This window comes from Saimiri boliviensis, chromosome Y (genome assembly GCF_048565385.1).
Source record: "Saimiri boliviensis isolate mSaiBol1 chromosome Y, mSaiBol1.pri, whole genome shotgun sequence".
Classification (NCBI taxonomy): domain Eukaryota; kingdom Metazoa; phylum Chordata; class Mammalia; order Primates; family Cebidae; genus Saimiri; species Saimiri boliviensis.
The window spans coordinates 1,258,262-1,282,381 of record NC_133471.1 but is presented as its reverse complement, the minus strand read 5'-3'; the positions used below and the strand labels follow the sequence as shown (position 1 = coordinate 1,282,381).

Here is a 24,120-nt window from a genome sequence, read left to right as displayed (position 1 = left end):
AGTGCCTGGCACGGGTCCTACCATGCAGTGGGCACTCAGTAAATGCTTTCCAGACAAATGAAACGATTGCTGCTGGTTGTGGGGATTTATGTTTGTAGGATAAAGGACAGAATCCTCATCTCAGTTCCTCCCTCGGAAGGCTATTTGGGGCTCACACCGCTTGCTCTCTCTTTTCTCTGGAAAGCAACTCCCTCTCCCACACTGTACACCTGGGATGGCTCTGAGTTTGAAGACAGCAAGGACAGGCTGCTCTCAAGGAGGCAGGGACCAGACTTTCTTCTCTCCTTGACATCTGAAACCTCCCAGGACAGCATCAAGGATAGTGCAAGGGAAGTAGCAGAGATACTTGAATATGGACATCGAAACCTGCAATTTCAAGATCTCCTCTTCTTTGTACTTAAAAAGTGCCAGGGAAAAATGAAAAATGACCTGTGGAATAAACAGGGAAATCTATCAGTGGAAAAACCTGTGGGTCCAGGCACAAGGCTGGACTCCGGGGCAGTGCTGGCCCCCAAGGGACTTGGGGACATGGCTTGCACAGTCCCCATCCTGGGAACAGACACTTGGTCTGAGGGGCAATTTTCACTGGCTAGGACAAGACTCCTTTATTGCAGGAAAATAAAACTGGTGGTTTTCAACAACACATCAGCCCAAACCAAAAATCTTACGGAGATCTCTGTGGAATCCTTTCATTCTCAGCTAGCATTTCTAGTAAAGCATAAGGAACAAACATTAGTAATCATTTTTATTTTTATTGTTTTTATTTTTTAAGACAGGTTTTCACCATGTTGGCCAGGCTGGTCTTGAACTCCTAACCTCATGTGATCCACCTGCATCGGCCTCCCAAAATGCTGAGATTACAGGCGTGAGCACCACCACGCCCAGTCAGTTTTTTGTTTGTTTGTTTGTTTGTTTGTTTGTTGTTGTTTTTTTGAGACGGAGTTTCGCTCTTGTTACCCAGGCTAGAGTGCAATGGCATGATCTCGGCTCACCGCAACCTCCGCCTCCTGGGTTCAGGCAATTCTAGTGACTCAGCCTCCTGAGTAGCTGGGATTACAGGCACGCGCCACCACTCCCAGCTAATGTTTTGTATTTTTGGTAGAGGCAGGGTTTCACCATGTTGATCAAGATGGTCTCGATCTCTTGACCTCGTGATCCACCCACCTCGGCCTCCCAAAGTGCTGGGATTACAGGCTTGAGCCACCGCGCCCGGCCTAATAATTTTTAAATAAAACAAAAACGAAGGTTTTCTGATTCTGAAACTCTTAGAAAGTCCCACCTAGAGAGGCAGTTTCCATCTCAACTCGTGAACTTTTGAAAATGGGGAAGGAGATTTTTTTTTTTTTTTAATTGATTTGTGGCCAGGTGGGGTGGCTCAAGCCTGTAATCCCAGCACTTTGGGAGGCCAAGGCGGGTGGATCACGAGGTCAAGAGATCGAGACCATCCTGGTCAACATGGTGAAACCCCGTCTCTACTAAAAAATACAAAAAATTAGCTGGGCATGGTGGCGCGTGCCTGTAGTCCCAGCTACTCAGGAGGCTGAGGCAGGAGAATTGCCTGAACCCAAGAGGCAGAGGTTGTGGTGAGCCGAGATCTCACCATTGCACTCCAGCCTGGGTAACGAGCAAAACTCTGTCTCAAAATAAATAAGTAAATAAAAATTGATTTGTGTTTGGTGTACATTACAGGTTAGAAGGAACGGACTGCTGGTAGTCTTGTGAGTTCAAGCAGCTTTGGAACAAATTGCTTTCCCCAGATCTAAGGGCCTGTGCCAACCTGTACTTTCTCTTCGTTTGTTTTCTGGGTCTTGCTGTTGCCCAGACTAGACTTGAACTCCTGGCCTCAAATGATCTTCCCGCCTCAGCCTCCCAGGTAGCTGAGACAAATTTGTGCATGCCACTGTGCCCGGCTAAGATTTAGAATAAATTGAGAAGAGTAACTAGAAGACTAGGGGGGCCTCGCTCCATTATGTACCCCTATTTATATGATTGGAGTTTAATATGCAAATGTAATTCCTGCTTCTCTGTCCCTTAGAACTTCTCTGTCCCTTGTCCTTCACAGAGGTTTACCCTTAGAAGTCTCTGGTGTGTCTCATTCCACCCTGGCATCTGCTTCTTGAGAGGCTGAGCTAACACACCAGTCCCCAAGCACACCTGGGGCCAGTCTCTGAAATGTGGCCTGTTGTCTTCAAGAATCAGTCTCTGGCCGGGCGCTGTGGCTCACGCCTGTAATCCCAGCTCTTAGGGAGGCAGAGGCGGGAGGATAGTTTGAGCCCAGGAGTTCAAGACCTGCCTGCGCAATATAGCAAGACCCCGTTCTCCACAAAAAGGGAAAAAAAAAAAAATAAGAATCAGTCTCTGAAGTCACATACACAAGCGCATTGCCCCCCACACTGCCAACAAGCCCCAAACTCACAGGTTTAATTAGGATCACATTTCAGTGGCAATTCTAAAATTGGTGACTGCAGCATCCCAATTTTCAGAACTTACCTGGGATCCTGTAAGAGTCTGTGTAATAGTCAGAGGCATGCAATCTTCCACTATGGTAACGAGACACTGGATAGCATCTTCTTGTTTCAGGTACAGGAGGGAACCTACGAGCAAGGGGACATGAGCGCCCAGGCACAGACAACTGCTACCACAGTCTCCACAGAGACCATCTGCATTAAGCCACTTTCTCTCTCATGGCCATAACCATTTCTGGTTCAACAATAAAGAATAATAAGGGCCTAGAATAATGGCTCATGCCTGTTATCCCAGCACTTTGGGAGGCCAAGGCAGGAAGATCACTTGAGGCCAGGAGTTCAAGACCAGCCTGGGCAACACAGCAAGACCCCATCTCTAAAAAGCAAAAATCAGCCAGGAGTGGTGATGCATGCCTGTAGTCCCAGCTTCTCTGAAGGCTGAGGCAGAAGGATCACTCAAGCCCAGGAGGAGGAGGCTACAGTGAGTGTCAATCACAGCACTGCACTCCAGCCTGGCAACAGAATGAGACCCTGTCTCATTAAAAATACCAAAAAAACAAATGAGGCATTTCCTAAAATTTGAAAAGGAAAGCTACTTTCCCCCACTTTCATTTGATTTTTGATCAAAGTTGAAATTGTTTCCCAATGATCAACCAACCTCATTTTTTAAAAAGTTTTCATTTTAAGACTTTTGCAAATGCAGCTGATTGAGTTTCTCAAGATGTTGCAAAGAATCCTTTTACGCACAAAAAATCCAGATGTGAATGTAAGTCACAAAAAATACAGATGAGGCCAGGTGCAGTGGCTCATGCCTGTAATCCCAGCACTTTGGGAGGCCGAGGCAGGTGGAACACGAGGTCAAGAGATCGAGACCAACCTGGTCAACATGTCGAAACCCCGTCTCTACTAAAAATACAAAAAATTAGCTGAGCATGGTGGTGCGTGCCTATAATCCCAGCTACCCAGGAGGCTGAGGCAGGAGAATTGCCTGAACCCAGGAGGCAGAGGTTACAGTGAGCCGACATCGCGCCATTGCACTCCAGGCTGGGTAACAAGAGTGAAACTCCATCTCAAAAAAAAAAAAAAAAAAAGCCTGGGCATGGTGGCTCAAGCTTGTAATCCCAGCACTTTGGGAGGCCAAGGTGGGTGGATCACGAGGTCAAGAGATCGATACCATCCTGGTCAACATGGTGAAACCCTGTCTCTACTAAAAACACAAAAAATTAGCTGGGCATGGTGGCATGTGACTATAATCTCAGCTACTCAGGAGACTGAGGCAGGAGAATTGCCTGAACCCAGGAGGCGGAGGTTGCAGTGAGCCAAGATCACACCCTTGCACTCCAGCCTGGATAACAAGAGTGAAACTCCGTCTCAAAAAAAAAAAAAAAAAAAAATACAGATGGCTTAAAACAGCTTTCCCAATGCCAGCCTGCTTCCAGACTAAAGGAATGAACTGGGCTGCAGATGAGGGCACTCCGGAGGAGCTGTCTAACACTGCTGTGTCTGCTGCAGGCACAGCAGGGGAAGGGGACCACGTGTCTCAGTTGCAATGTTGTTCATAATGGAAATGAGTCAGCCATTTACATGCTGTCACTCATCAAGAGGATACTTAGCAATAGCCCTGCTATGGCTCCAAGTGGGCATCTGGAGCAGGAGGATGGAAAGACAGAAGTGAGAGGAAGGCCTCCCTCTACTCAGCTGAAACCCAAAATCTCTGCCCATGCCAGGAAGCTTAGGAGTAAAACTCATGGGAAAACCTCTGAGGTCATTTCTCAGAATTGTTTTTCTTAGACAAAACCATAATGAACTCATTTCAAATTCAATGGGAAAACAGTCCCGGGACAGGGGGGAAGGGGATGTCTTAAGTAGGCAGGGATGAGATGGAAAGGAGGAAAGTGACCACTGGCAGAGACAGAGGAGACGAAACGGCACACACAGGCACAGACACCAAATCCACAGCACTCAATGGCACCAGAAGGTGTAGAGCAGGCGTCCCCAAACTAAGGCTCAGGGACTGCATGCGGCACCCTGAGGCCATTTTTCTGGCCCCCTGCCGCACTTCAGGAAAGGGCACCTCTCTTTGGTGGTCAGTGAGAGGCGCACAGTATGTGGCGGCCCTCCAACGGTCTGAGGGACAGTGAATTGGCCCCCTGTGTAAAAAGTTTGGCGACGCCTGGTGTAGAGAGTCTGAAAGAGACAGAGCCTTTGAGGACATCACTTAAATTCACCAATATTCCAGATGATAGGCCTGAATCACAATCATCTAGACAAAGGTGACAGTTGTCTTGCTGAAGTTCTGGGTGCTTCTGTGCACCAGGACCCTGAGTTTTAGGGGTTTCCAGCCTCCAGGAATTTTTAGATTGAGGATACAGTGTGAATGGTGGATTTAAGCAAAACAACACTGCTTTATTGGGTAGGATTCTATTCACAGGTTTTTAAAAAATGGAAACTAGGAGCGGTACCTTCTCAGGGCACACAGAGAGGCTACCCTACCCTGACCACCACAGAGACAACAACTTCCTGGAAACCATTAGGTTTCAGGTCTTAACCAAATAACACTCCAGCTTAAAACTCTCTCTTCCTGTAATACTCTCATTTCAGACACAAATAGAAAACCTTTACTTGGAAGTCAATTCCTGGCATGAAACAGGAGCAAAAAGGCCCATGGGCAGCCAGGACAAATGTCAGCACGGAGAGGCCGGGTGCTGTGGCTCACACCTGTAATCCCAGCACTTTGGGAGGCCAAGGCGGGAGGATCACAAGGTCAGGAGATTGAGACCATCCTGGCCGACATGGTGAAACCATTTTAGTCTCTACTAAAAATACAAAAAACATTAGCTGGGTGTGGTGGCATGCACCTGTAGTCCCAGCTACTTGGGACGCTGAAGCAGAAGAATTACTTGAACCCAGGATGCGGAGGTTGCAGTGAGCTGAGATCACGCCACTGCACTCCAGCCTGGTGATAGAGCGAGACTCTGTCTCAAAAAAAAAGAAAGAAAAGAAATGTCAGCACTGAGAACGCCAGCTCATGCATGGTTTATACAATTCCTAAAGTACACACGCAGAGCTTTTTCATTCTTACTTTACCCTTTTTTTTTTTTTTTTTTTTTTTTTTTTTTTTTTTTTTTGAGACAGGGTCTCACTCTGTCACCCAGGCTGGAGTTTGGTGGTGTAATCATGGCTCACTGCAGCCTCAACCTCCTGGGTTCAAGTGATCCTCCTGCCTCAACCTCCTGTGTAGCTGAGATTACAGCTAGAAGCTACCACATGCAGCTAATTTTTTTTTATTTTTTTTGAGATAGAGTCTCACTCTGTTGTTCAGGTTGAAGCGAAGTGGTGTGATCTCAGCTCCCTGCAACATCTGCCTCCCAGGTTCAAGCAATTCTCCTACCTGAACCTCCTGAACAGCTGGGATTACAGATGTGTGCTGGTGGCACACATCTGTAATCCCACATCTGTCTGGCTAATTTTTATTTTTTATTTTTATTTTTATTTTTTGAGATGGAGTTTCACTCTTGTTACCCAGGCTGGAGTGCAATGGCGCGATCTCGGCTCAGGGCAACCTCTGCAACCTCTGCCTTCTGGGTTCAGGCAATTCTCATGCCTCAGCCTCCTGAGTAGCTGGGACTACAGGCACACGCCACTGTGCCCGGCTATTTTTTTTTTTTTTTTTTTTTTTTTTTTTTTTGTATTTTTAGTAGAGACAGGGTTTCAACATGTTGACCAGGATGGTCTCGATCTCTTGACCTCATGATCCACCCGTCTCGGCCTCCCAAAGTGCTGGGATTTAATGTGCTTTAAGAATATCTCTTGAGTTCATTTTACATATTTATTTTTGGTTGGTTTGAGAATCACTATTTCATTTTTTTTATGTTTTTTATTTTTTATTTTTTTGAGACGGAGTTTCACTCTTGTTACCCAGGCTGGAGTGCAATGGTACCACCTCGGCTCACCGCAACCTCTGCCTCCCGGGTTCAGGCAATTCTCCTGCCATAGCCTCCTGAATAGCTGGGATTATAGGCACACACCACCATGCCCAGCTAATTTTGTGTATTTTTAGTAGAGACGGGGTTTCACCATGTTGACCAGGATGGTCTCAATCTCTTGACCTCGTGATCCACCCGCCTCGGCCTCCCAAAGTGCTGGCATTACAGGCTTGAGCGACTGTGCCCGGCTTCTTGATTTTTAGGCCAATGACTGTGTTATTCTTTTTGTTAGCCAATATCACATGGTGATGGCTTTGAAACAAAGTAAATGCAGAACATTTTTTTCATTAAAAAAGAGGCAGATCTTTTTTTTTTTTTTTTTTTTTTTTTTAATAGGCAAGGTTTAACTATGTTGGTCAGGCTGGTCTTGAACACCCGAAATCAGGTGATCTGTCCGCCTTGGCCTCCAAAGTGATTGATTTTCAGGCGTCAGCCACCACACCCGGCCTAGAAGCAGATCTTAAAAACTCTTGTTATAGAACATTCATACTATATGCTTATAAGTATAATAGTTTATAATTATATATAAATACAAATATATAATTATGATAGTACTATTTATAGAAACATCGTATTTATGCATATATCATATATGTGTATAATGTGTACATTTAATATAGATTATGTAAACATATATAAATATAATACATAAATAGCCTATATTTATATAACGTATAAATTGTGCTTACATTATATATGATTATATAAACGTTATATAAATTTATATATGATATGAAATAATGTATATGGCATTCACATTTGGTCATATATAAGTATTTATACAAATATATTTGTGACATTACAAAATACATGAAAATATGACATGTAATATAATATACATTATGTCATATGTTCTATTATATTCATGCATAATATACAATATATAATATGCATACTACATTATATAATCATATTTTATAGTATATATGTATTATTTACAATTATATTGTATATATGTATTATTTACACTATGTATTATATTACATAATACATAGTGTTATGTGATGTGTTTTATATATAAATATGGAGATTATATACTTATATATTCTATATAGATTTTTTTTTTTTGATAGGAAGTTTCGCTCTTGTTACCCAGGCTGGAGTGCAATGGTGTGAACTTGGCTCACCGCAACCTCCGCCTCCTGGGTTCAGGCAATTCTCCTGCCTCAGCCTCCTGAGTAGCTGGGATTACAGGCACGTGCCACCATGCCCAGCTAATTTTTTGTATTTTTAGTAGAGACGGGGTTTCACTATGTTGACTAGGATGGTCTCGATCTCTTGACCTCGTGATCCACCCTCCTCAGCCTCCCAAAGTGCTGGGATTACAGGCCTGAGCCACCGCGCCTGGCTTCTGAGCCTATTCTTGAAGTCATAATTTGGATTCCAGTTTTTTGGCTGGATAACACATGTTTTTGAGAAATTTTTTTCAGACAAACAAAACAGTCATTTATATTCTGACCTATTGCATTAGGAAAATAGCTTTCTCTTACTTTCATACAGAATATCCTAACAGAAAATATAATCCCTGGCTGAATGAGACCATGTTATCTTCTAATAGTATTGGTTTCTTTTGTGTGTGTGTGATCTAGTGTTTTTGAAGCCAACCTTGATTTTTTTTTCCCTTTGTTAATATGTTGGGTTTTTGTCTGATCTGCATTTTAGAAATTCGAAAGATTGTCAGCATATGTGTGAACATCATCTGTTTGCTAAAGATCCTGCAACAGAATAAAACCTTACTTGATTTCTTAAGGCAGTGACTGTTACTCTTTTTGTAAGCCTGTATCACATAGTTATTCCTTTGAAAAAAAGTAAATGCAGAACATTTTTTAAAAATATACATATATAAGTGGGCTTTCACCGTGTTGTTCAGGCTGGTCTTGAACTCCTAACTTCAGATGGTTAACTCACTTGGCTTCCCAAAATACTGCCATTATAGGCAAGAGCTACTTTGCCTGGCCATCAACTTTAAATGTAGTGAAAATTTTTCTGATTAGAAAATTCTTGGTATTTTTCTTTACTATTTTTGTGAAACTTTTGTTTCAGGGGTACATGTTCAGGTTCATTATATAGGTAAGTTGAGACTTGCAGGGGTTTACTTTACAGATTGTTTCACCACACATTAATGAGCATAGTATCTGATAGCTAGTTTTTTGATCCTCAGCCTCCTCCCACACTTCACCCTCAAGTAGGCCCTGGTGTGTGTTGCTCTCTTCTTTCTATGTGTACTCAGTGTTTAGCTGCCACTTATAAGTGAGAACATGTAGTATTTCATTTTCTGTCCTGCATCAGATTGCTTAATATAATGGCCTCCAGCTCAATTCATGTTGCTACAGAAGACATGATCTCATTCCTTTTTTCCAGTCTACCATTGCTGGTACTTAGATTGATTCCATGTCTTTGCGATTGTGAAAAGTTTTGTGGTGGACATATGAATGCACAGGACTTTATGGCAGAAAGGTTCATATTCCTTTGGGAATATACTCAGTGTTTTGCTGGATAAAATGCTATTTCTGCTCTAAGTTCTTTAAGTAATCTCCAAACAGCTTTTCAGAGTTGAAGGATTCCCTTTTCAATCAATGCTGCTGGGATAACTGGCTATCCAATGCTGAAGATTGAAACTGGAGCCCTTCCTTTTACCATATGCAAAAATCAACTTAAGATGGATTCAAGGCTTAAACCTAAAACCCAAAGTGTTCTTGGGGCTAAAAAAAAACAGTGAAGCAAACCTACAAGGTACCTTTGTGGAAATAGGTCCTGCAAAGATTTCATGACAAAGATGCCCAAAGCAATGATAAGAAAAACATATCGACTGATGGGACCTAATTAAAAACTAAAGTGCATCTGCAAAGTGAAAGGAACTAACAAAGTCAACAAACAACCTACAAAATGGGAGAAAATATTTGCAAACTATGCACGTGTCAAAGGTCTGATATCGAGAAATCTATAGAGAACTTAGGTGAAGTCTTGCGACAGCTGTTATTCTAGAGCTAGTTTCTTCCTGCTGCCAGGAAGTTGCCATCCATCTGTGTGCTTTCTTGTACTCCCCAAGTGTTCAGTGAGTTTTCTCACTCTGGATCCTCAGAACTTGTCTACATTCCAGTTCTTCCTTACATCCAGAAATTGTTGGACTTACACCTCTCCACTAACTGCTCTCCTCCTAGCTGCATGAGATTGTAGTCTTTTTTTTTTCTTTTCTTTTTTTTTTTTTTTTGAGACAGAGTTTTGCTCTTGTTACCCAGGCTGGAGTGCAATGGTGCGATCTCGGCTCACTGCAACCTCCGCCTCCTGGGTTCAGGCAATTCTCCCGCCTCAGCCTCCTGAGTAGCTGGGATTACAGGCACGTGCCACCATGCCCAGCTAATTTTTTGTATTTTTAGTAGAGATGGGGTTTCACCATGTTGACCAGGATGGTCTCGATCTCTTGACCTCGTGATCCACCCGCCTCGGCCTCCCAAAGTGCTGGGATTACAGTCTTGAGCCACCGCACCCAGCCGAGATTGTAGTCTTTTTATGCACATCTTAGTTGTCAGCTAGGAACTTAAAGAAATCTTTATGAAAAACTGCTAGCTTTTTATCTGTATGCCCCTTGCCTCTTCAGTTCTCTGCCCCCTAAAATGTAGCTACCTAAGCCTCCGTGAGCTCTGATCCCTCGATTTACTGAGAACGCTGTGTTCTGTTTGGTTTCCTTCTCCTTTACAGTGATGCTGAAAATATCTCCAGGTCAAAAGCTGGATAGTCTCAGGACACATGTAATTTATTCTCTTCTCACATGGATCACAGCCCTGTACTATCTGTTTTCCAATTACAGGAAACACTTATTTTGTACACTTGTTTAGTTTGCAATTGTTAATAGTGGGAGGGAAGCTGACTTATCATGTTGTTTGGTGCGAACGTAATTGAGGTTTTTGAAATTACCTATTTTTTTTTATTTTTGACGTGGAGTCTTGCTCTGTTGCCAGGGTGGAGTGATCTCAGCTCATAACAACCTGCACCTCCTGGTTTTAAGCAAATCTCCTGTCTCAGTCTACCAAGCAGCTGGGATTACAGGCACCCGCCACCATGCCTGGTTCATTTTTGCATTTTTATTTAAGACAGAGTCTCAGTATGTTGGCAAGGGTGGTCTGAAACTCTTAACCTCTCAAGTGATCCACCTGTTTTGGCCTCCTAAGTGCTGAGATTACAGGCACGAGTTACTGCGTTCTACTTCCATTACTTTCAATGGCAAAAACTGAAATTACTTTTGCACCAACCTCATAATGTGGAAGCAAAAATTGCTCAGTTTTGATTTAAGTGGGCATGTTCTCTGCATTCAGAATTTAGTGGATAGCTATTTGATTTTAGTGTACCAAAGATGATGTCAATCATTGTAAGTTGTACTAGGTTTTTAAATTTTTGTTGACATGTTGTCTGTCAGGCGAATTATTCCTTTCAGAGATGTATGTGTGTATGAAAGAGAGGGGACCTGGCTGCTTTTAATATTTAGTCTTTGGGTTTAAGAAATGTAATGTTGGCTGAGTGCGGTGGCTCATGCCTGTAATCCCAGCACTTTGGGAGGCCGAGGCGGGTGGATCAAGAGGTCAAGAGATCGAGACCATCCTGGTCAACATGGTGAAACCCCGTCTGGATAGCTGACCTCACAACTGCCAGCGGCTCTCCTGGGCAGCAAGCCCAGCCAGCAAGTCCGGAACTGCTTATCAGAAGGGAGGCTGGGGCTCTGAAAGGGGTTCCCAGCTAATTACAAACAATGCAGAGAGGACAGGGTGTAAAGCCTGTTGCTTATCCAAGCTATATTCTTTTTCTTTTTCCTTTTTTTTTTTTTTTTTTTTTTTTTTTTTTTTTTTTTTTTTTTTGAGAAAGTCTCACTCAGTGGCCAAGGCTGGAATGCAGTGATGTGATCACAGCTCACTGCAGCCTCCAATGCCTGGGCTTCAGCAACCCGCCTGCCTCAGCCTCCTGAGTATTTGGGACAATCGGCATGTGCCACTATACCTGGCTCATTTTCTTTCTTTGAGACAGAGTCTCACTCTGTTGCCTAGGCTGGAGTGCAATGGCATAATCTTGGCTCACTGCAACCTCCACCTCCCAGGGTCAAGCAATTCTCCTGCCCCAGCCTCCCAAGTAGCTGGGATTACAGGCGTCTACCACTACATACAGCTAATTTTTGTATTTTTAGTAGAGACGGGGTTTCACCATGTTGGCCAGGCTAATCTGGAACCCCTGACCTCAGGAGATTCACCCACCTTGGCCTCCCAAAGTGCTGGGATTACAGGCATGAGCCACTGCACCAGGCCAATTAGTTTTATTCTTTTGTAGAGACAGGGTCTCACTATGTTACCCAGGCTGGTCTTCAACCAGTCCTCCAGTTTCAGCCTCCCAAAGCATTGGGATTACAGGTGTGAGCCACCACGCCCAGCCTCTGAACCATTCTCATAAATCCAAGGAACAAAACCTTTAGACACATGTGCCTCCAAGGAGGCCGTAAACATGCAGAAGCACAGGCACAACACAGCTCTGCAGGAGGGTTTACAAGGTGAGTGACGGAGCCAATGCAGGGCACTGGAGGCGTGCAGATGACACAGCCCAACCTGTGCCCCTTAGTACCATGGTCTTCGGCCGCCACTCCACGTCCACAATGTCAAGCAGGGGTAAGGCCATCCACAGCACATCCAAGTTAACAATATTCCAGAAGCCCAGTCTGGAGCAAGCTCAGGGAAGTAACGCTGGACAGTTCTGGGGCAAGATGCCTTTCTGAATGCATCACATCACAAGTGAAGGGAACACAACCCACTCCTGATCAAGCCAGGCAGTAGGGCAGCAAGCAGAGCCCAACAAGGATGGCACAAATCCTGCAGGTGCTGATGAGCAGGCTGCAACTGCACAGGTAAAGAGGGCAGCTCCTGGGTAACCCACCAACAGTCACCAGGCACATGACAGATACCAGGTCCTATGCCAGACATGGCCCAATGGGCAAAAGCACATAAAAATTTCTGTCCCCAGCTGAGTGCAGTGGCTCACACCTGAAATCCCAGCACTTTGGGAGGCTGAGGTGGGAGAATCGCTCAAGCCCAGGAGTTCCAGGTCATTCTGGGCAACATAGTGAGACCCTGTCTCTACAAATAAAACAGTCAACTACACATGGTGGCATATGCCTGTAGTCTACTCAGGAGGCTCCTCAAGAGACTGGGGCAGGAGGATCACTTGAGCCCGAGAGGTCAAGGCTACCATTAGCTACGATTGTGCCACTGCACCCCAGCCTGGGCAACAGAGTGAGACCCTTTCTCAAAAAAAAAAAAAAAAAAAAAAAAAAAAAAAAAAAAAAAGAAAGAAAGAAAGAAAGAAAAAAGAAAAAAACTGTCCCGAGGAGCCCAGCACATTCAGAGCCCATCAAAACCAGTGTTCTGAGAACAGTGCTGCCAGCCAGTGCTGAGTTGAGAAGAGACTCCTCAGTGGGCTGGGGAGTCCAGCAGAGGGAGGAGGGCTGGAGCTAAAATCTTAAAAGATGAACATGAATCAGCAAGGAAGAAGAGACCTGGGGGCGGGCCAAGCCAGCTTCAGCCTATCTCCTCTAAGATCTGCCTCTATCTTCCTGTCCTCAATTCCAACTCACAGTCTTAACTGGATGTGGTTTTGGATTAATCTCAAAATGAATTTTCCCCAAATCCTGATTCTATCAGATTGCCCCATCAGCAATAAAGCCTGCCCTGCCCTCCACTGCCCTGAGAAGTTGGTCAGACTCCCCAAGTTTACTTTCAAGGTTCCAGACACCCTGGCACCACCCCTCCTGTTCTCATTCCTCTCCCTATACCATTCCAACCTCCTACTTCCCCTGCCTGGGAAAGCTTAGCCATCTGCTGGGCTTCACTGTACCCCTCTAAGAAACCAAGGCAATTCCTGCCCAAGGGATACTCTACTGCCAATACCTGTGGCACACTCCTGTGAGCTTATGAGCCTTTAATCATACACCTTGGTAAATGCTCCTTTGTTGCACATGGTGTTATTCTTGCCTCCTCAGGCACAAGCCCCTGATTCATTCGTAAGCCCCACACTTCATCCTGGTCCTCATCCTGTTCAGTGTATGGCACACCGCTAGTACAGAGGACAGGTTCAGCATGACCCATCTGCTTGAGAACAGGGGCCTGGTATTCTGCAGGCTCCCAAAGACAAGCTCCCTGTAACTGCTTCACTACCACTGGCTAATACACTGACTGAGCACCCCAAGGAAGAGACTAGAGAAGGGGTTCCCAAACCTAGTTACAGAACCACTAGGAGAGGTATTTTGGTTTTTTAAAAATACGGATTCCTGAGTTTTACCCTAGACCTAGTCAACCAAGGCTCCAGCGCAGAGACACTGGAATCTGTATTTTATGCTCCCCAAAGGATTCTGATGCAGGGTTAAGAAATCTGGCTTTTGGAAACCATCAGACATGAGGACCGACCACACTCGGGAGCTGTCCTCCCACCCCTCAGCCCGCAGCATCACCCATGCACTCCAGCACCCAGCATCCCTCATTACAGTCCCCACCCAGCTAAGGGAGGGAAGGCTCCAGCCCTGTCCCTTCCCTTCAGACAGAGTAAGACCAAAAGGTTACCCCCAGGCATTCTCCACCACAGGCCCCTGCCCAGACACCAGCCTCTGCTTCTCATGGTACTTTGAGAAGAACTTCACGGGGCTGTGAGACAGGATAACCTGGTCTGCATCCACCTGTGGGACAGCCAGGACAGAGGAGGGCAGAGGAAGACAGAACCATTGAGGGAAATAATGAGATAGGTGACAGGCCCTTTAGCCTAGCGAAGGGAAAGCCCACTCAGAAAAAGAACGGACACAAAGCCCTCTCTAGCACCCAGCAGCACTTCTAAAATGCACCCCTCAAGATGTGAGAAGAACCCATCTCATTTGGTTCTTGCCACACAAAACAAGAGGCCAGAAATGTCACAGATGTGGGTTCTGGCCACTTGCCACCCTGTCAGGTGAAGCTAGATGTCTCAGTCCCCCACCTGGAAGCCACAGGGCTCACGTGTGCTCCCTGTCACTGTCACAGAAATCGGTCTTTTACTTTCTGTTTTCAGACATGATGTGCAGCCCAGAGGTCAGAGCTGGGCTCCAGAGCCAGACCACTGGGGAGCTCTACCACCTCCCAGTGGGGACCCCCGGGTGAGTCACCTCCCACAAGATCCCCCCATCTTCTACCCTCATAGCCTCTAGGGCTCTTGGGGGCAGTGGCCTGAGTACCACAGACAGCAAAGGTCAGGCGGGGCTGGGAACAGCTGGCCCTGAAAACCTGTGCCCTGGGGCCCTGCTGCCCAGGAGCATCTTGGGTTGGATTGGAGAGGAAGGCAGCCCTGCTCTGGGGCTGTGAGGGGCCACAGCCTACCACTACAACAACCAGGCCCCCCACACCTTCTTAGGAACTGTAGACCCCTTTGTGATTTTTTTTTTTTTTTTTTTTTTTTTTTTTTTTTTTTTTTGAGATAGAGTCTTGCTCTGTAGCCCAAGCTGGAGTGCAATGGAACAATCTTGGCTCACTGCAGCCTCCACCTTCCAGGTTCAAGCAATTCTGCCTCAGCCTCCCAAGTAGCTGGGATTACAGGTGACTGCCACCATGCCCAGCTAATTTTTTGTATTTTTACTAGAGACAGGGTTTCACTATGTTTGTCATGTTGGTCTCGAACTCCTGTCCTCATGATTCGCCCACCTCGGCCTCACAAAGTGCTGGGATTACAGGTGTAAACCACTACACCTGACCCACTTTCTGAATTTTGAGGATCTCTATGGGTCTTCTTGTCTCCAGTGAACCCCCCCCCCACAACCATGGGAGGACAATTTCAGGTGGCCTACAGTTGTCGCCCCCAAAACATATCTGCAGACATCCTGAGATTTCCATGGACTATCAGTGAAACAGCTCTCTCTGTCTCTGCCTAGACTGACTGGTGCAGTTTTATTTTCCTTGGGGGAAGGGATGGAGTCATCCAGTTCTGCAGAAATTTCATTGGAGTCAAGGGCCCTTTCCTACAGAAAGTCATGTCCACCCTGCATTATCAGTGCCACAGCCTGGGGTTCAGAATCTCAGTCCAAAGAATGAGAGATAGGGCTGTGTTCATACCCCAACCTGGGTGCTGGGCAGGCAGTGACTTTTCAGTGGAGGGAGAAGCCTGTGGTGAAGGCTGTGCTGTCTGCCCAGAACCCTGCCCCTGGGCCCATAATCCAGTGCTAACGGAATAGCACCCACCAGCCTATGCCCTCCCACTTCACAGAGCCCCCACCAGCCTGTGTCCTTCCACTGCAGAGCCCCCACCAGCCTGTTTTCTTCCACTGTAGAGCCCCCACCTATGTCCTCCCACTGCAGAACCCCCACCAGCCTGTATCCTCCAACTGCACAGAGCTTCCACCGGCCTGTGTCCTGCCACTGCAGAGCCCCCACCAGCCTGTGTCCTCCCACTGCACAGAGTCTCCACCGGCCTGTGTCCTGCCACTGCAGAGCCCCCACTGGCCCGTGTCCTCCCAGTGCAGAGCCTCCACTGGCCTGTGTCCTCCCCCTGCAGAGACCCCACCAGCTTATATTCTCCCACTGCAGACCCCCCACCAGCCTGTGTCCTCCCACTGCACAGAGCCTCCACCGACCTGTGTCCTCCCACTGCAGAGTACCTACCGGCCTGTGTCCTCCCACTGCAGAGGCCCCACCGACCTGTGTCCCCCACTGACCTGTGTCCTCCCACTGGACAGAGCCTCCACCAGTCTGTGTCCTCTCCCTGCAGAGCCCCTACCAGCCTGTGTCCTCCACCTGCAGAGACCCCACCTGCTTGTATCCTCCCACTGCAGAGCCCCCACCAGCCCGTGTCCTCCCAAGTGCACAGAACCTCCAATGGCCTGTGTCCCACCACTGCAGAGCACCCACCGGCCTGTGTCCTACTGCACAGAGCCTCCACTGGCCTGTGTCCTCCCCCTGCAGTGTACCCACCAGCCTGTGTCCTCCCACTGCAGAGTTCCCACCGGCCTATGTCCTCCTACTGCACAGTCTCCAGTGGCCTGTGTCCTCCCACTGCAGAGACCCCACCGGCCTGTGTCCTCTCCCTGCACAGTCCTCACTGGCCTGTGTCCTGCCACCACAGAGCCCCCATCAGCCCATGTCCTCCTACTGCAAAGCCCCCAGCGGTCTGTGTCCTCCTACTGCACAGAGCCTCCACTGGCCTGTGTCCTCCCCCTGCAGAGTACCTACCGGCCTGTGTCCTGCGACTGCAGAGCCCCCACCGGCCTGTGTCCTCCCACTGCACAAAGCCTCCACTGGCCTGTGTCCTGCCACTGCTGAGCCCCCACCGGCCTGTGTCCTGCCACCGCAGAGCCCCCCACCAGCCTGTGTCCTCCTGCACAGAGCCTCCACTATCCTGTGTCCTCTCTGCTGCAGAGCCCCCACCAGCCTGTGTCCTCCCCCTGCAGAGTCCCCACCGGCCTGTGTCCTCCCCCTGCTGAGCCACCACCAGCCTGTGTCCTCCCACTGCAAAGAGCCTTCACCGGTCTGTGTCTTCCCACTGCAGAGTCCCCATCGGCCTGTCCCCTCCCACTGCAGAGTCCCCACCAGCCTGTGTCCTTCCCCTGCAGAAACCCCTCCAGGTTGTATCCTCCCACTGCACAGAGCCCCCTCCAGCCTGTGACCTCCCACTGCACAGAGCCCCCTCCAGCCTGTGCCCTCTCACTGCAGAGTCCCCTCCAGCCTATGACCTCCCACCAGCCTGTGCCTGCCTACTGCAGAGCCCCTACCAGCCTGTGTCCTCCCACTGCACAGAGCCCCCAAAGTGCTGGAACCCAGCTCTGGGCTGCATCAGGGCGAAGTCCTGGATCCTCAACACAGCCCTAGAGGGTCAAGCCAACCTACCCTCAAAAGGGGTGGGGAGAGACAGGGAAGCCCCACCATGAGAACCCTGACCCCCACAGCCCATCACCTGTCCCCTCACCCTGCTGTCATGGGTCAGCAGGATCGAGTCACTCTTGTTGTTCAGGTGGATCACATCCTGGTTGTGGAGCACCAACAGGGCCTGGAGCACTGCCAGGCATGGCCGAGACCTGCTCCTCATTCATCCTGCTGGTGGGGGTGAGCAGGTGGGTGGACAGCTCCCCAGGGGCAGAGGGGAATGAAGCCCTGCCTTGGGCTGGGAGGAACCTGAGACAGCTTGATCCCACTCTGAAGCTGGAGGAATGGAAGTTATAACCCCATGCCCGGAGGGTAGAGGGGGACACTGCACAGCTGGTTTGGAGATGAGGCCCCACCCCAAGTCATCTGGAGGGGACCTGGTCATGTCACAGGAGGAGTCTGAGGCCCCAGCAGTACCTGGTGTGGGTGACAATGTTGGTGAAACTCCATGACCACCCAGAGCTTGTCCCCCACCAGGCAGCTGTAGTACATCACCACGTTCTCATGCTCATAGTCCCACATGATCACCACCTGTGCAGGGGCGGGGTCAGTGGTGAAGGTGGCCAGAGTGGAGCAGAAAGGGGAAGGAGGGCTGCCCAGGCCTGCCTCACACCCAGCCACTGGCTCCCCTTGGGTCCACTTGCAGTAGTTCTACATCGAGCTTGTGACCATGGGGCCACCTGGACTGCCCTCCCCTAGTACTGCCCCAGCCACATGGCCCTCAGAGGCAGCCTAAAGCCCACACCTCCCTTCTGAGTGCCCCCCTGGGACAATGCCCATCTCATGTCAGTCCTGGGCTGGTGCTGGAGGGAGGTGAGAAGAGCATTTGAGCTCAGGGCTGAGACCCTGGACAAGCAATTATTGGGCAAGGATGAGAGAAGAGGCATGCACGTGAGGGCAAACGAGGAACCCAGGCTGGGGAGCTCCTGGTGCAGCTGGGTGCTGTGATGCATGGCAGGTAGAGAGGGGCCTCATACACCGGGCAAAATGGGTGCAGGCTTCCTCTTGTCAAGACGCCGCAGGGCACTGCCAGGGTCTCTAAGGTGGAATGGGGATGGGGTGGGCCTGAACGTGAGAAGCTTCCTCTTGGTGGTTGTGTGGGCTGTGCTGAGGACTTGGTGGTTTCGTGGAGCCTGGGGTGGGGCCTGGAGTGGGAGACAATGGGCTGTGCAGACATAGGGAGAAGTTGCCGGCCCAGGGCTGACAGACTGGGTTGGGACACGGGGAACCCAGGAGGGGCAGGTCTGGAGGACACTACCCTGGAGCCCAGGTGGGCCTCCATGGGTGTGAGGGGCCTGGAAGACACCGGGTGGGTAGTCAGTGTGCCGAGGAACCCTGGGTCAGAGGCTCAGGGACAGAGATGTGGGTGAGGATGCTGTGAGGACAGGCAGAGACGTACCTGGGGTGGAGATGGCCTGGGGGTGGGAAACAGTGAGGGGAGGAAGGGGGCCTGACACAGCACAGAGGAGTGCAGGGAGAGGAGGGAGGGCAGGGCGGGCAGGGCGGGAGCACAGCAGAGACAGGAGGTAGAGCGGGGGCAGGGGGAAGCAGGGAGGGAGGACGACAGGAGAAAAGGAAGGGCAAGGCAGGAGGGTGGCAGGAGAGGGGGACAGCAGTGCAGCAGCTCTCGCACCTCTCTGAAGAGCAGCGCATGCATCTACTGCTTGCACAGGTCCATCTCCTTGACGGCCACCAGGTTGCCCGAGCTGTGCACGGTGGCAATGCACATGATGCCTGTGGAGCCCTCACCTATCTTGAAGTTGTCCACGTAGGATCAGGAGTTGCCTGGGTCCACCACCAGCTGCAGGGAAGCCCGGAAATGCTCATGGGATACGTGCTGTGGCTCCCGCTGTGGCAAACGGGTGCCAGGGGGCCCAGGAAGAGCAGGGGTTGTGGGAGTGGCAGGGTCTCAGGCTGGAGGGGCCAGCTGGGGCTCTGAGGCATGGGGGTCTAGTACTCCAGTGCTGGGGGTACCTTGGGCTCAGGCGGGAGGCCAGGAGTAGGAGAAGAACTGCTGGTCAGCCAGGCCACCTGTTGATGGCCGATTAGGGGCCACGTCTTGAGGCTCTACATGAAACAAAACAGAGGTAACTGTCAGTGAAGGGTGCCTGGGGCCAGCTCTGCTCCTTAAGTAGGAGAGAGGCCCATTGATAAGACAGACACATTGGTGGTCAGGATTAGATGCACAATGGGTCTGGCAGGGCTGGAAGGTGGGGATGGGAGAGCAACAGGCAGGGGACCTTGGAGGCCCTGGGGTGGAGGATGGGTTACCCTTGCACCCCAGCATGGGTGGTTGGTGTCAGCCCTCTGATAGGTGTTTAAGGGCCAGCTAGCTGCCAATTTCATCCCACTGGCCAGACCAACAGGCCGAGGGGTGCCGATGTCAGGCCCAGAGAAAGGGGGTCCCCTGAGCCCTCCCTGGAAGACTTGGGTCTTTTCTCTGGCCCCGCATGTCACCTGTCACCACTGTCGCCATCTGCCTCACTGTGACTGGTGATCAGGCCTTGACTGCCTGTCTTCCCCAGGACCACTCTGGCCGTCGTGGCCAGCTCCTCCATTATTCCATTTTCCTGGCGGGCACAGGCGGGCAGTGGAGGGCTGTCTCTCTGAAGAGAGTTGGAGCGTGTCACCAACATGTTCTCAAACTCGCCCAGAAGCAGCATGAGGGCCCCATTTTTGGTACCTTTGCTGCCCCACATGATGGTCTGGGGTCCTGGGCAATGGTGAGTGGGGGTGCAGCAAGAAGTGGTTGACACAGAATAGGCATCCAACACAGGGACAGGATGGCATGACACAGAGATAAGAGAGAGACAAAATGAGATACTGTGGAGTAAGGATGGCATGGGCGGTGGCCCATCCCCTGCTGGGATGCAGCTTCAGGGTCAGAGTAGTGATGGCTACGGCCAGGCTGCCACCTCCCTGGGCTGGGTGGGACCCCAGAGAGGCACCCCTTGTTTTTCTCCTGTTCCCCAGATGGGCAGCACAGTCGTGCCCTGTGGGGTGGAACGGAAGGAGGGCAGAAGCTGACTCACCCCATAATCAGGCCGAAGGCTACAAATTACAGGATGCTGTGGCCAGGCCTGGGCTGGCACTTCCTCCCCTGGGGGAGCCAGTGTTCATGAGCCCCAAAACCACACTCTCTGCTCCCACAAAGGACAAGAGGTGGAGGACAGGGAGAGTCACAAAGGCCTGGCCCCAAAGTAGAGGTCAATGGGGTTCCAGGAGCTGGGAGCCAAATACAAACCCATGTGGAAACCAGGCAGGGCATCCAGTGCATTCCAAGTCTCTACCATCCCCACTCTCCATGGTCTGAATTGTGTCATACATGCCCACTCTGCCCTTGCTCTATTTCCACACACACAGGTGTTCTTGCTGCTCCCCCCACTCCTGCCCTGCTCCAGGCCTCTGTGTTGGCTGCTCCTTTTGCCTGGAACATCAGCTCCCAGGGTCCCTGTGGCTCTCTCTGTCCACTCTTTCAGATCTTTGCTCAAGCTTCCACTTGCCACCCATCTAAAATGCCAGCCCCTGCCCTGCCTGTGTTCCACCTAGATCACCTGACAGCGGCTGACTTGGAGCATGCAGGCATCTGTCTGCTCCTGGCTCTGTCCAGTGCATGCTCCTGGGGGCAGGGATTGTTTTTCCTGTCTCCATCGGGTCCCACTATATCTCAGCACCTATCAGCATCTGACACATAGCAGGGGCTAAGTGAACTTTTGCTAAACCACGGATTGATGAGGTGGTTGTGCAGGGGCCACAGTGAGCTGAGAACAGTGGCCCTGCTGACAGGGACCTTCCCCAGGTTGCCAGGCATCTGCAGCTGGATGCCTGCCTCTAATAAGCAGGAAACACTGATCCCCCAAAACCTGTGGCCTTCTGCTGCCCCATCTCTCCTGGCCATGGCTGTCTCCTACCCAGCGGCCCCAGAAAAGCAAAGTGGACACAAGGCCAGACTTTGCTGTTAGAACAGGGGGTTGAGGCTGGGTAGGATGGCTCAACCCGATAATCTCAACACCTCTGGGGGGCTGAGGTGAGAGGACCACCTGAGGTCAGGGTTCAAGACCATCCTGGCCAACATTGTGAAAAAGTCTCCACTAAAAATAGCTGGGCATGGTGGTGAGTACCTGTAATCCCAGCACTTTGGGAGGCCTAAGACAGGAGGATCATCTGAGGTCAGCAGTTCCAGACCAGCCTGGCCAACATGATGAAACCCCTGTCTCCACTAAAAATAAAAAAATTAGCTGGCCATGGTGGTAGGCAACTGTAATCCCTTGGGAGTTACTCCAGAGGCTGAGCCCTGAAGGAGGCTGAGACAGGAGAATTGCCTGAACCTGGGAGGCGAAGTTTGCAGTGAGCTTAGATTGCAGTGGCACTGCACTCCAGCCTGGGAGATAGAGCAGAACTCTGTCTTACAATGAAACAACAAAAGCCAGGGGGTGGAGAGGGCCCTGGGAGACCTGGGTCCTGGCCAAGGGCAGCAAACACAAGCACCCATGGGTCCCCAGTTCAGCACTGGCCACGAGGCACTGTGTGTGAATTCAGGTGCCCTATTTCCTGGTGGGACAGTCACAACCAGGCCTCTCATCTGGCGAGCCAAGCAGGGGCTTGGATTTTGGAGACACATGCCAGTGGCCACAGAGCCAGGCAGGTCCCGGAGCAGAGGGGGTCACATGCAGCCTGTGGCCCACAAGAGCCAGTGTCACACCTGTGGAGGCAGCTGACACTCAGCTCCAGCTGGTCTGTCACCAGAATCCAACAGCTTTGAAAAGTGAAGTCTGTCACTTTTTAAGTGGTGGCAAAGAAGTCAAGGCATTCAAAAGCACCCTGCATGGGCCACACGGACCCTTCCATGGGCTGCCAAATTGAGGCTGTACTTGTGTCTATGGCCAACCTGTGGGTCTTGGCACTCCTCCCTGACAGGCTGGGCTGGGCACCGTGAGAGGTGAGTCCAGGCACACCCATTTACACCCCCTGGAAACAAACCTGGTGAGCTCCCCCTGCCTGCAACCCTTCCCAGTCCCTACCGACCATGGAAGAGAGTCCAGGCTGTGAGGCTGGTTTCCCGAGGTCCAGCACAGTTTCCTGCCAGGCCAGCCACATGCTGGCCACACCCAGACATGGGCTCTGCAACTCATAATTTCACATGGAGGTAGGAGAGGGATTAAGAGCATGGGACTTGGAAACAGACATTGGTTGAAATCCCAACCTTGCCATTTTGCTCTAGATGGCAGGAAAAAAAATCCCACAACCAAAAAGTCCGCAGTGTTCCACAGGGGTTATTTCCTACATGAGAGCTCAACTTCCCCTCAATCTGCTGCCATTCCGCCTCCTCCTCCTCATCCTCTTCAGCCACGGTGTCCCCTCCTCCCAGAAGCTTGCCTGGACCCTTGGTCTGGTTCAGTTACCTCCTACAGGCTCACCCATCTAAGTCCTCAGCACTGGGGACTGTCACCCTGTGGGAATGAGTCTGTCCCCCACTGCCAGGAGCTCTGGGAAGGCTCAAGGGTGGGATGGGTGTGGTCCAGGGACAGGAGCATACTGCCCAGGGTATGAGGCTCAGGTTGGAGGCTGGTGTGGGGACTGTCAGACGGGTCAGGGAAGCCTCAGGTTGGGTGGCATGGGGTTCTCAGAACTTGGAGGCAGTGGGTGGAGGGTTGGTGAAGGGCCAGCCTGGGACCCAGGATCAGGGTGGAAGCTGGGATTACATCTCCGTTTCCATGTAACTGAGAAGGTGTTGGTTATAGGGTCGAGTGTGGGGTGAGGGCCAGGCCACTCGGAGTGGGGGTGGGCTGGGGGAGGTGGTGGTGGGTGCCGCATACCTTGGGGGCCATGGGCTGGATGGAGGTGTTGCAGTTAGGGTCGATGAGGTGCTTGGGCTGGCGAGCTGACTCCTCCATCAGCCTCTGCCACTAGTGCGCAGCTTCTGCTCATGGTGATTGAAGCCCATGTGCACACAGTGCTCAAAGTTGGATGGTGCACAGATTGCCACCTGCTTCTTCCTCTTCCAAAACATGGTTCCGGGGTCTCAGTGAGGACTGCGTGAGAGAATCATGGTGGCTGAGTGGCAGCAGTGAGCCTGCCCACATCTTCCTCCTCTGCCCCAACCTGTGCCTTCCACCCTCATCTTCCACTGGGGCCCACAGGAGGCAGCGGCCTCCTTCCAGTCTCCCTGCTCACCCCCTACCCCATCTGCATGGCAGACGCAGCCAGAGGGGCCATGTCCCCTTGCTCAGAACCTTCCTGACTGTGTCTTACGGGCCCACAAGGCCCCGTCGCCTCTCTGTTCTCATCCCCTGGAGGCCTCAGGGCCTTTGCAGGAACTGGTCCCTCTGCCTGGAGCTCACTTTCTAGTGTGCACAGAGTTGCCCCTCCCCTCCTTCAGTTCTCAGAGCAGCAAGGACTCCTTTCCTGACCACCCCAACTTCAAGAACAGCGTGGTCAGCGTGGTGAAACCCTAACTCTACTAAAAATATAAAAATTAGCGGGGTATGATGGGATGCACCTGTAATCCCAGCTATCTGGGAGGCTGAGGCAGGGGAATTGCTTGAACTGGGGAAGTGGAGGTTGCAGTGAGCTGAGATTGAGCCACTGCACACTCCAGCCTGGGCAACATAGTGAGACTCCATCTGAAAACAAAACACAAAGGGGCGAAGGGGAGATATGCTGGTCGAGGCGTCCCACAGAGAGCCAGGAGAAAGATGGGAAGAGGAGCCAGGCAGCCAGAGTTTCACTCTCCACCACATGCTGCCGTGACCTTGGGCAAGTACC

General features: G+C 50.4%; 1 pseudogene; it reads right to left on the bottom strand.

Annotated features, from left to right (window-relative positions):
* Positions 1-252: 252 nt before the first annotated feature.
* Positions 253-23,365, bottom strand: LOC101033386 (serine/threonine-protein kinase PAK 4-like; annotated as a pseudogene).
* Between the last annotated feature and the right edge of the window lie 755 nt (positions 23,366-24,120).